Consider the following 10865-nt stretch of genomic DNA (forward strand, 5'->3'; position numbering starts at 1 on the left):
GCCCCCAGGTCTGTGGGGCTACGCAAGCGGTTCCCAAAGAGCTTTAGAACAAGGCATAGTTTTCCCTGCTGGCTCTTTGGGCGTGGGACCCATCTCCAGCCATATGGCCATTTTTGTGCCTGGCGCGGGGCCAAGTGGGAAAGGGTGGTTTTGAGGCTGAAGGCAGCAGGAAAGCCCGCAGCCCCCAGGTCTGTGGGGCTACGCAAGCGCTTCCCAAAGAGCTTTAGAACAAGGCATAGTTTTCCCTGCTGGCTCCTTGGGCGGGGGACTCATCTCCAGCCGTATGGCCATTTTTGTGCCTGCAACGGCTCCAAGAGGGAAAGGGTTGTGTAGAGGCTGAAGGCAGCAGGATAGCCCGCAGCCCCCAGGTCTGTGGGGCTACGCAAGAGGTTCCCAAAGAGCTTTAGAACAAGGCATAGTTTTCCCTGCTGGCTCTTTGGGCGTGGGACCCATCTCCAGCCGTATGGCCATTTTTGTGCCTGCAACGGCTCCAAGTGGGAAAGGGTGGTTTACTGAGGCTGAAGGCAGCAGGAAAGCCTGCAGCCCGCAGGTCTGTGGGGCTACGCAAGCGGTTCCCAAAGAGCTTTAGAACAAGGCATAGTTTTCCCTGCTGGCTCCTTGGGCGGGGGACTCATCTCCAGCCATATGGCCATTTTTGTGCCTGGCGCGGCGCCAAGTGGGAAAGGGTGGTTTACTGAGGCTGAAGGCAGCAGGAAAGCCTGCAGCCCCCAGGTCTGTGGGGCTACGCAAGCGGTTCCTAAAGAGCTTTAGAACAAGGCATAGTTTTCCCTGCTGGCTCCTTGGGCGGGGGACTCATCTCCAGCCGTATGGCCATTTTTGTGCCTGGCGCGGCTCCATGTGGGAAAGGGTGGTGTCGAGGCTGAAGGCATCATGAAAGCCTGCAGCCCCCAGGTCTGTGGGGCTACGCAAGCGGTTCCCAAAGAGCTTTAGAACAAGGCATAGTTTTCCATGCTGGCTCTCTGGGCGTGGGACCCATCTCCAGCCATATGGCCATTTTTGTGCCTGCAACGGCTGCAAGTGGGAAAGGGTGGTTTTGAGGCTGAAAGCAGCAGGAAAGCCCGCAGCCCCCAGGTCTGTGGGGCTACGCAAACGTTTCCCAAAGAGCTTTAGAACAAGGCATAGTTTTCCCTCCTTGCTCTTTGGGCGTGGGACCCATCTGCAGCCATAGGGCATTTTTGTGCCTGGCGCGGCGCCAAGTGGGAAAGGGTGGTTTTCTGAGGCTGAAGGCAGCAGGAAAGCCTGCAGCCCCCAGGTCTGTGGGGCTACGCAAGCGGTTCCCAAAGAGCTTTAGAACAAGGCATAGTTTTCCTTGCTGGGTCTTTGGACATGGGACCCATCTCCAGCCATATGGCCATTTTTGTGCCTGGCGCGGCGCCAAGTGGGAAAGGGTGGTTTTGAGGCTGAAGGCAGCAGGAAAGCCTGCAGCCCCCAGGTCTGTGGGGCTACGGAAGCGGTTCCCAAAGAGCTTTAGAACAAGGCATAGTTTTCCCTGCTGGCTCCTTGGGCGGGGGACCCATCTCCAGCCGTATGGCCATTTTTGTGCCTGGCATGGCTCCATGTGGGAAAGGGTGGTTTTGAGGGTGAAGGCAGCAGGAAAGCCCGCAGCCCCCAGGTCTGTGGGGCTACGCAAGCGGTTCCCAAAGAGCTTTAGAACAAGGCATAGTTTTCCCTGCTGGCTCTTTGGGCGTGGGACCCATCTCCAGACATATGGCCATTTTTGTGCCTGGCGCGGCGCCAAGTGGGAAAGGGTGGTTTTGAGGCTGAAGGCAGCAGGAAAGCCCGCAGCCCCCAGGTCTGTGGGGCTACGCAAGCGCTTCCCAAAGAGCTTTAGAACAAGGCATAGTTTTCCCTGCTGGCTCCTTGGGCGGGGGACTCATCTCCAGCCGTATGGCCATTTTTGTGCCTGCAACGGCTCCAAGAGGGAAAGGGTGGTGTCGAGGGTGAAGGCAGCAGCAAAGGTCGCAGGCACCAGGTCTGTGGGGCTACGTATGCGGTTCCCAAAGACCTTTAGAACAAGGCATAGTTTTCCCTGCTGGCTCTTTGGGCGTGGGACCCATCTCCAGCCGTATGGTCATTTTTGTGCCTGCAACGGCTCCAAGAGGGAAAGTGTGGTTTTGAGGCTGAAGGCAGCAGGAAAGCCTGCAGCCCCCAGGTCTGTGGGGCTACGCAAGCGGTTCCCAAAGAGCTTTAGAACAAGGCATAATTTTCCCTGCTGGCTCTTTGGGCGGGGGACCCATCTCCAGCCATATGGCCATTTTTGTGCCTGCAACGGCTGCAAGTGGGAAAGGGTGGTTTTGAGGCTGAAAGCAGCAGGAAAGCCTGCAGCCCCCAGGTCTGTGGGGCTATGCAAGCGTTTCCCAAAGAGCTTTAGAACAAGGCATAGTTTTCCCTGCTGGCTCTTTTGGGCGGGGGACCCATCTCCAGCTGTATGGCCATTTTTGTGCCTGGCGCGGCTCCATGTGGGAAAGGGTGGTGTCGAGGCTGAAGGCAGCATGAAAGCCCGCAGCCCCCAGGTCTGTGGGGCTACGCAAGCGGTTCCCAAAGAGCTTTAGAACAAGGCATAGTTTTCCCTGCTGGCTCTTTGGGCGTGGGACCAATCTCCAGACATATGGCCATTTTTGTGCCTGGCGCGGCGCAAAGTGGGAAAGGGTGGTGTCGAGGCTGAAAGCAGCAGGAAAGCCTGCAGCCCCCAGGTCTGTGGGGCTACGCAAGCGGTTCCCAAAGAGCTTTAGAACAAGGCATAATTTTCCTTGCTGGCTTTTTGGGCGGGGGTTCCATCTCCAGCCATATGGCCATTTTTGTGCCTGGCGCGGCGCCAAGTGGAAAGGGTGGTTTTCTGAGGCTGAAGGCAGCAGGAAAGCCTGCAGCCCCCAAGTCTGTGGGGCTACGCAAGCGGTTCCCAAAGAGCTTTAGAACAAGGCATAGTTTTCCCTGCTGGCTCCTTGGGCGTGGGACCCATCTCCAGCCGTATGGCCATTTTTGTGCCTGCAACGGCTCCATGAGGGAAAGGGTTGTGTCGAGGCTGAAGGCAGCAGGAAAGCCCGCAGCCCGCAGGTGTGTGGGGCTACGCAAGCGCTTCCCAAAGAGCTTTAGAACAAGGCATAGTTTTCCCTGCTGGCTCTTTGGGCGTGGGACCCATCTGCAGCCATATGGCCATTTTTGTGCCTGGCGCGGCGCCAAGTGGGAAAGGGTGGTGTCGAGGCTGAAGGCAGCAGGAAAGCCTGCAGCCCCCAGGTCTGTGGGGCTACGCAAGCGGTTCCCAAAGAGCTTTAGAACAAGGCATAATTTTTCCTGCTGGCTCCTTGGGCGGGGGATCCATCTCCAGCCATAGGGCCATTTTTGTGCCTGGCGCGGAGCCAAGTGGGAAAGGGTGGTTTTCTGAGGCTGAAGGCAGCAGGAAAGCCTGCAGCCCCCAGGTCTGTGGGGCTACGCAAGCGGTTCCCAAAGAGCTTTAGAACAAGGCAGAGTTTTCCCTGCTGGCTCTTTGGGCGTGGGACCCATCTCCAGCCGTATGGCCATTTTTGTGTCTGCAACGGCTGCAAGTGGGAAAGGGTGGTTTTGAGGCTGAAAGCAGCAGGAAAGCCTGCAGCCCCCAGGTGTGTGGGTGCTACGCAAGCGGTTCCCAAAGAGCTTTAGAACAAGGCATAATTTTCCCTGCCAGCTCCTTGGGCGTGGGACCCATCTCCAGCCGTATGGCCATTTTTGTTGCTGGCGCGGCGCCAAGTGGGAAAGGGTGGTTTTGAGGCTGAAGGCAGCAGGAAAGCCCGCAGCCCCCAGGTCTGTGGGGCTACGCAAGCGCTTCCCAAAGAGCTTTAGAACAAGGCATAGTTTTCCCCTCTGGCTCCTTGGGCAGGGGACTCATCTCAGCCATATGGCCATTTTTGTGCCTGCAACGGCTCCAAGAGGGAAAGGGTTGTGTCGAGGCTGAAGGCAGCAGGAAAGCCTGCAGCCCCCAGGTCTGTGGGGCTACGCAAGCGCTTCCCAAAGAGCTTTAGAACAAGGCATAGTTTTCCCTGCTGGCTCCTTGGGCGGGGGACTCATCTCCAGCCGTATGGCCATTTTTGTGCCTGCAACGGCTCCAAGAGGGAAAGGGTTGTGTCGAGGCTGAAGGCAGCAGGAAAGCCCGCAGCCCCCAGGTCTGTGGGGCTACGCAAGCGGTTCTCAAAGAGCTTTAGAACAAGGCATAGTTTTCCCTGCTGGCTCTTTGGGCGTGGGACCCATCTCCAGCCATATGGCCATTTTTGTGCCTGGCGCGGCGCCAAGTGGGAAAGGGTGGTTTTGAGGCTGAAGGCAGCAGGAAAGCCCGCAGCCCGCAGGTCTGTGGGGCTACGCAAGCGCTTCCCAAAGAGCTTTAAAACAAGGCATAATTTTCCCTGCTGGCTCCTTGGGCGGGGGACTCATCTCCAGCCGTATGGCCATTTTTGTGCCTGCAACGGCTCCATTGGGAAAGGGTGGTGTCGAGGGTGAAGGCAGCATGAAAGCCTGCAGCCCCCAGGTCTGTGGGGCTACGCAAGCGGTTCCCAAAGAGCTTTAGAACAAGGCATAGTTTTCCCTGCTGGCTCTTTGGGCGTGGAACCATCTCCAGCCATATGGCCATTTTTGTGCCTGGCGCGGCGCCAAGTGGGAAAGGGTGGTTTTCTGAGGCTGAAGGCAGCAGGAAAGCCTGCAGCCCCCAGGTCTGTGGGGCTACGCAAGCGGTTCCCAAAGATCTTTAGAACAAGGCAGAGTTTTCCCTACTGGCTCTTTGGGCGTGGGACCCATCTCCAGCCGTATGGCCATTTTTGTGCCTACAACGGCTGCAAGTGGGAAAGGGTGGTTTTGAGGCTGAAAGCAGCAGGAAAGCCTGCAGCCCCCAGGTCTGTGGGGCTACGTAAGCGGTTCCCAAAGAGCTTTAGAACAAGGCATAGGTTTCCCTGCTGGCTCTTTGGGCGTGGGACCCATCTCCAGCCATCTCCAGACATCTCCAGGTACTTCATGAAGTCTTTGCCTCAGTCTTCAGCAGTAGGACCAGTTGTTCCCTGAGCACCCAGACCCCTGAACTAGAAGACAGGGATGGGGAGCAGAATGAAGCCCCTCTAATCCAAAGGGAAATGGTGAGGGACCTGCTTCAGCACCTGGAGGTGCACAAATCTATGGGGCCGGATGGGATCCACCCAAGGGTATTGAAAGAGCTGGCGGAGGTGCTCGCCAGGCCACTTGGTATCATTTATGAGCAGTCCTGGACAACCGGGGAGGTCCCAGCTGACTGGAGGTTAGCAAATGTGACACCCATCCACAAGAAGGGCCGGAAGGAGGATCCGGGGAACTACAGGCCAGTCAGTCTGACCTCGGTGCCTGGGAAGGTCATGGAACAGATCCTCCTCAGTGCCATTACACGGCACATGCAGGAGAACAGGGTGATCAGGCCCAGTCAGCATGGGTTTGTGAAGGGCAGGTCATGCCTATCAAACCTAATATCCTTCTATGATAAGGTGACCCACTTAGTGGATGAGGGAAAAGCTGTGGATGTTATCTACTTGGATTTTTGCAAAGCTTTTGACACTGTTTCCCACAGCATTCTCCTGGAGAAACTGGCTGCTCATGGCCTGGACAGGTGCACTCTTCGCTGGGTAAAAAACTGGCTGGATGGCCGTGCCCAGAGAGTGGTGGTAAATGGAGTTAAATCCAGTTGGTGTCCAGTCACAAGTGGTGTCCCCCAGGGTTCGGTGCTGGGGCCGGTTCTCTTTAATATCTTTATCAATGATCTGGATGAAGGGATTGAATGCACCCTCAGTAAGTTCGCAGATGACACTAAACTGGGCGGGCGTGTTGATCTGCTTGAGGGTAGGTTGGCTCTGCAGAGGGATCTGGACAGGCTGGACCGATGGGCTGAGACCAATGGTATGAGGTTCAACAAGGCCAAATGCCGGGTCCTGCACTTGGGACACAACAACCCCATGCAGCACTACAGGATTGGGGCAGAGTGGCTTGAAAGCAGCCCGGCAGAAAAGGACCTGGGGGTGTTGGTTGACAGCCGGCTGAATATGAGCCAGCAGTGTGCCCAGGTGGCGCACTGGCGAACAGCATCCTAGCCTGTATCAGGAATAGTGTGGTGAGCCGGACTAGGGAAGTGATCATCCCCCTGTACTCGGCGAACAGCATCCTAGCCTGTATCAGGAATAGTGTGGTGAGCCGGACTAGGGAAGTGATCATCCCCCTGTACTCGGCACTGGTGAGGCCCCACCTCGAGTACTGCGTTCAGTTTTGGGCCCCTCGCTACAAGAGGGTCATTGAGGTGTTGGAGCGTGTCCAGAGAAGGGCTACAAAGCTGGTGAGGGGCCTGGAGGACAAACCTTATGAGGAACGACTGAGGGAGCTGGGGTTGTTTAGCCTGGAGAAGAGGAGGCTGAGGGGAGACCTTATCACCCTCTACAACTACCTGAAAGGAGGTTGTAGAGAGATGGGGGCTGACCTCTTCTCCCTGGTGACAAGTGATAGGACGAGGGGAAACGGGTTCAAGTTACGTCAGGGGAGGTTTAGATTAGATATTAGGAGACATTTTTTCACTAAAAGGGTTATTAAACATTGGAATAGGTTGCCCAGGGAGGTGGTGGATTCACCATCTCTGGAGGTGTTTAAAAAAAGAGTAGATGGGGCACTGAGGGACATGGTTTAGAAGTGGCTCTTGTCAGGGTAGGCTAAAGGTTGGACTCGATGATCTTAAAGGTCCCTTCCAACCTCAACAATTCTATGATTCTATGATTCTATATGGCCATTTTTGTGCCTGGCGCGGCACCAAGTGGGAAAGGGTGGTTTTGAGGCTGAAGGCAGGAGGAAAGCCTGCAGCCCCCAGGTCTGTGGGTCTACGCAAGCGGTTCCCAAAGAGCTTTAGAACAAGGCATAGTTTTCCCTGCCAGCTCCTTGGGCGTGGGACCCATCTCCAGCCGTATGGCCATTTTTGTGCCTGGCGCGGCACCTAATTGGAAAGGGTGGTGTCGAGGCTGAAGGCAGCAGGAAAGCCTGCAGCCCCCAGGTCTGTGGGGCTATGCAAGCGGTTCCCAAAGAGCTTTAGAACAAGGCATAGTTTTCCCTGCTTGCTCTTTGGGCCTGGGACCCATATCCAGCCATATGGCCATTTTTGTGCCTGGCGCGGAGCCAAGTGGGAAAGGGTGGTTTTCTGAGGCTGAAGTCAGCAGGAAAGCCCGCAGCCCCCAGGTCTGTGGGGCTACGCAAGTGGTTCCCGCAGAGCTTTAGAACAAGGCATAGTTTTCCCTGCTGGCTCTTTGGACATGGGACCCATCTCCAGCCATATGGCCATTTTTGTGCCTGGCGCGGCGCCAAGTGGGAAAGGGTGGTGTCGAGGCTGAAGGCAGCATGAAAGCCTGCAGCCCCCAGGTCTGTGGGGCTACGCAAGAGGTTCCCAAAGAGCTTTAGAACAAGGCATAATTTTCCCTGCTGGCTCCTTGGGCGTGGAACCATCTCCAGCCATATGGCCATTTTTGTGCCTGGCGCGGCGCCAAGTGGGAAAGGGTGGTTTTCTGAGGCTGAAGGCAGCAGGAAAGCCTGCAGCCCCCAGGTCTGTGGGGCTACGCAAGCGGTTCCCAAAGAGCTTTAGAACAAGGCAGAGTTTTCCCTGCTGGCTCTTTGGGCGGGGGACCCATCTCCAGCCGTATGGCCATTTTTGTGTCTGCAACGGCTGCAAGTGGGAAAGGGTGGTTTTGAGGCTGAAAGCAGCAGGAAAGCCTGCAGCCCCCAGGTGTGTGGGTGCTACGCAAGCGGTTCCCAAAGAGCTTTAGAACAAGGCATAATTTTCCCTGCCAGCTCCTTGGGCGTGGGACCCATCTCCAGCCGTATGGCCATTTTTGTTGCTGGCGCGGTGCCAAGTGGGAAAGGGTGGTTTTGAGGCTGAAGGCAGCAGGAAAGCCCGCAGCCCCCAGGTCTGTGGGGCTATGCAAGCAGTTCCCAAAGAGCTTTAGAACAAGGCATAGTTTTCCCTGCTGGCTCCTTGGGCAGGGGACTCATCTCAGCCATATGGCCATTTTTGTGCCTGCAACGGCTCCAAGAGGGAAAGGGTTGTGTCGAGGCTGAAGGCAGCAGGAAAGCCTGCAGCCCGCAGGTCTGTGGGGCTACGCAAGCGCTTCCCAAAGAGCTTTAGAACAAGGCATAGTTTTCCCTGCTGGCTCCTTGGGCGGGGGACTCATCTCCAGCCGTATGGCCATTTTTGTGCCTGCAACGGCTCCAAGAGGGAAAGGGTTGTGTCGAGGCTGAAGGCAGCAGGAAAGCCCGCAGCCCCCAGGTCTGTGGGGCTACGCAAGAGGTTCCCAAAGAGCTTTAGAACAAGGCATAGTTTTCCCTGCTGGCTCTTTGGGCGTGGGACCCCTCTCCAGCCATATGGCCATTTTTGTGCCTGGCGCGGGGCCAAGTGGGAAAGGGTGGTTTTGAGGCTGAAGGCAGCAGGAAAGCCCGCAGCCCGCAGGTCTGTGGGGCTACGCAAGCGCTTCCCAAAGAGCTTTAAAACAAGGCATAATTTTCCCTGCTGGCTCCTTGGGCGGGGGACTCATCTCCAGCCGTATGGCCATTTTTGTGCCTGCAACGGCTCCATGTGGGAAAGGGTGGTGTCGAGGGTGAAGGCAGCATGAAAGCCTGCAACCCCCAGGTCTGTGGGGCTACGCAAGCGGTTCCCAAAGAGCTTTAGAACAAGGCATAGTTTTCCCTGCTGGCTCTTTGGGCGTGGGACCCATCTCCAGCCGTATGGCCATTTTTGTGCCTGGCGCGGCGCCAAGTGGGAAAGGGTGGTTTTCTGAGGCTGAAGGCAGCAGGAAAGCCTGCAGCCCCCAGGTCTGTGGGTCAACGCAAGCGGTTCCCAAAGACCTTTTGAACAAGGCATAGTTTTCCCTGCTGGCTCTTTGGGCGTGGGACCCATCTCCAGCCGTATGGCCATTTTGGTGCCTGCAACGGCTGCAAGTGGGAAAGGGTGGTTTTGAGGCTGAAAGCAGCAGGAAAGCCTGCAGCCCCCAGGTCTGTGGGGCTATGCAAGCGTTTCCCAAAGAGCTTTAGAACAAGGCATAGTTTTCCCTGGTGGCTCTTTTGGGCGTGGGACCCATCTCCAGCCGTATGGCCATTTTTGTGCCTGCAACGGCTGCAACTGGGAAAGGGTGGTGTCGAGGGTGAAGGCAGCAGCAAAGGTCGCAGGCACCAGGTCTGTGGGGCTACGCAAGCTGTTCCCAAAGAGCTTTAGAACAAGGCATAGTTTTCCCTGCTTGCTCTTTGGGCGTGGGACCCACCTGCAGCCATAGGGCATTTTTGTGCCTGGCGCGGCGCCAAGTGGGAAAGGGTGGTTTTCTGAGGCTGAAGGCAGCAGGAAAGCCTGCAGCCCCCAGGTCTGTGGGGCTACGCAAGAGGTTCCCAAAGAGCTTTAGAACAAGGCAGAGTTTTCCCTGCTGGCTCCCTGGGCGTGGGACCCATCTCCAGCCGTATGGCCATTTTTGTGCCTGCAACGGCTGCAAGTGGGAAAGGGTGGTTTTGAGGCTGAAAGCAGCAGGAAAGCCTGCAGCCCCCAGGTGTGTGGGTGCTACGCAAGCGGTTCCCAAAGATCTTTAGAACAAGGCATAATTTTCCCTGCCAGCTCCTTGGGCGTGGGACATAACTCCAGCCGTATGGCCATTTTTGTGCCTGGCGCGACGCCAAGAGGGAAAGGGTGGTTTTCTGAGGCTGAAGGCAGCAGGAAAGCCTGCAGCCCCCAGGTCTGTGGGGCTACGCAAGAGGTTCCCAAAGAGCTTTAGAACAAGGCATAGTTTTCCCTCCTTGCTCTTTGGGCGTGGGACCCATCTCCAGACATATGGCCATATTTGTGCCTGGCGCGGCGCCAAGTGGGAAAGGGTGGTTTTCTGAGGCTGAAGGCAGCAGGAAAGCCTGCAGCCCCCAGGTCTGTGGGGCTACGCAAGCGGTTCCCAAAGAGCTTTAGAACAAGGCATAGTTTTCCCTGCTGGCTCTTTGGACATGGGACCCATCTCCAGCCATATGGCCATTTTTGTGTCTGCAACGGCTGCAAGTGGGAAAGGGTGGTTTTGAGGCTGAAGGCAGCAGGAAAGCCTGCAGCCCCCAGGTCTGTGGGGCTACGCAAGCGGTTCCCAAAGAGCTTTAGAACAAGGCATAGTTTTCCCTGCCAGCTCCTTGGGCGGGGGACCCATCTCCAGCCGTATGGCCATTTTTGTGCCTGGCGCGGCTCCATGTGGGAAAGGGTGGTGTCGAGTCTGAAGGCAGCAGGAAAGCCCGCAGCCCCCAGGTCTGTGGGGCTACGGAAGCGGTTCCCAAAGAGCTTTAGAACAAGGCATAGTTTTCCCTGCTGGCTCTTTGGGCGTGGGACCCATCTCCAGCCATATGGCCATTTTTGTGCCTGGCGCGGGGCCAAGTGGGAAAGGGTGGTTTTGAGGCTGAAGGCAGCAGGAAAGCCCGCAGCCCCCAGGTCTGTGGGGCTACGCAAGCGCTTCCCAAAGAGCTTTAGAACAAGGCATAGTTTTCCCTGCTGGCTCCTTGGGCGGGGGACTCATCTCCAGCCGTATGGCCATTTTTGTGCCTGCAACGGCTCCAAGAGGGAAAGGGTTGTGTAGAGGCTGAAGGCAGCAGGATAGCCCGCAGCCCCCAGGTCTGTGGGGCTACGCAAGAGGTTCCCAAAGAGCTTTAGAACAAGGCATAGTTTTCCCTGCTGGCTCTTTGGGCGTGGGACCCATCTCCAGCCATATGGCCATTTTTGTGCCTGGCGCGGCGCCAAGTGGGAAAGGGTGGTTTACTGAGGCTGAAGGCAGCAGGAAAGCCTGCAGCCCCCAGGTCTGTGGGGCTACGCAAGCGGTTCCCAAAGAGCTTTA

This window comes from Larus michahellis, unplaced genomic scaffold (genome assembly GCF_964199755.1).
Source record: "Larus michahellis unplaced genomic scaffold, bLarMic1.1 SCAFFOLD_37, whole genome shotgun sequence".
NCBI classification, from domain to species: Eukaryota; Metazoa; Chordata; class Aves; order Charadriiformes; family Laridae; genus Larus; species Larus michahellis.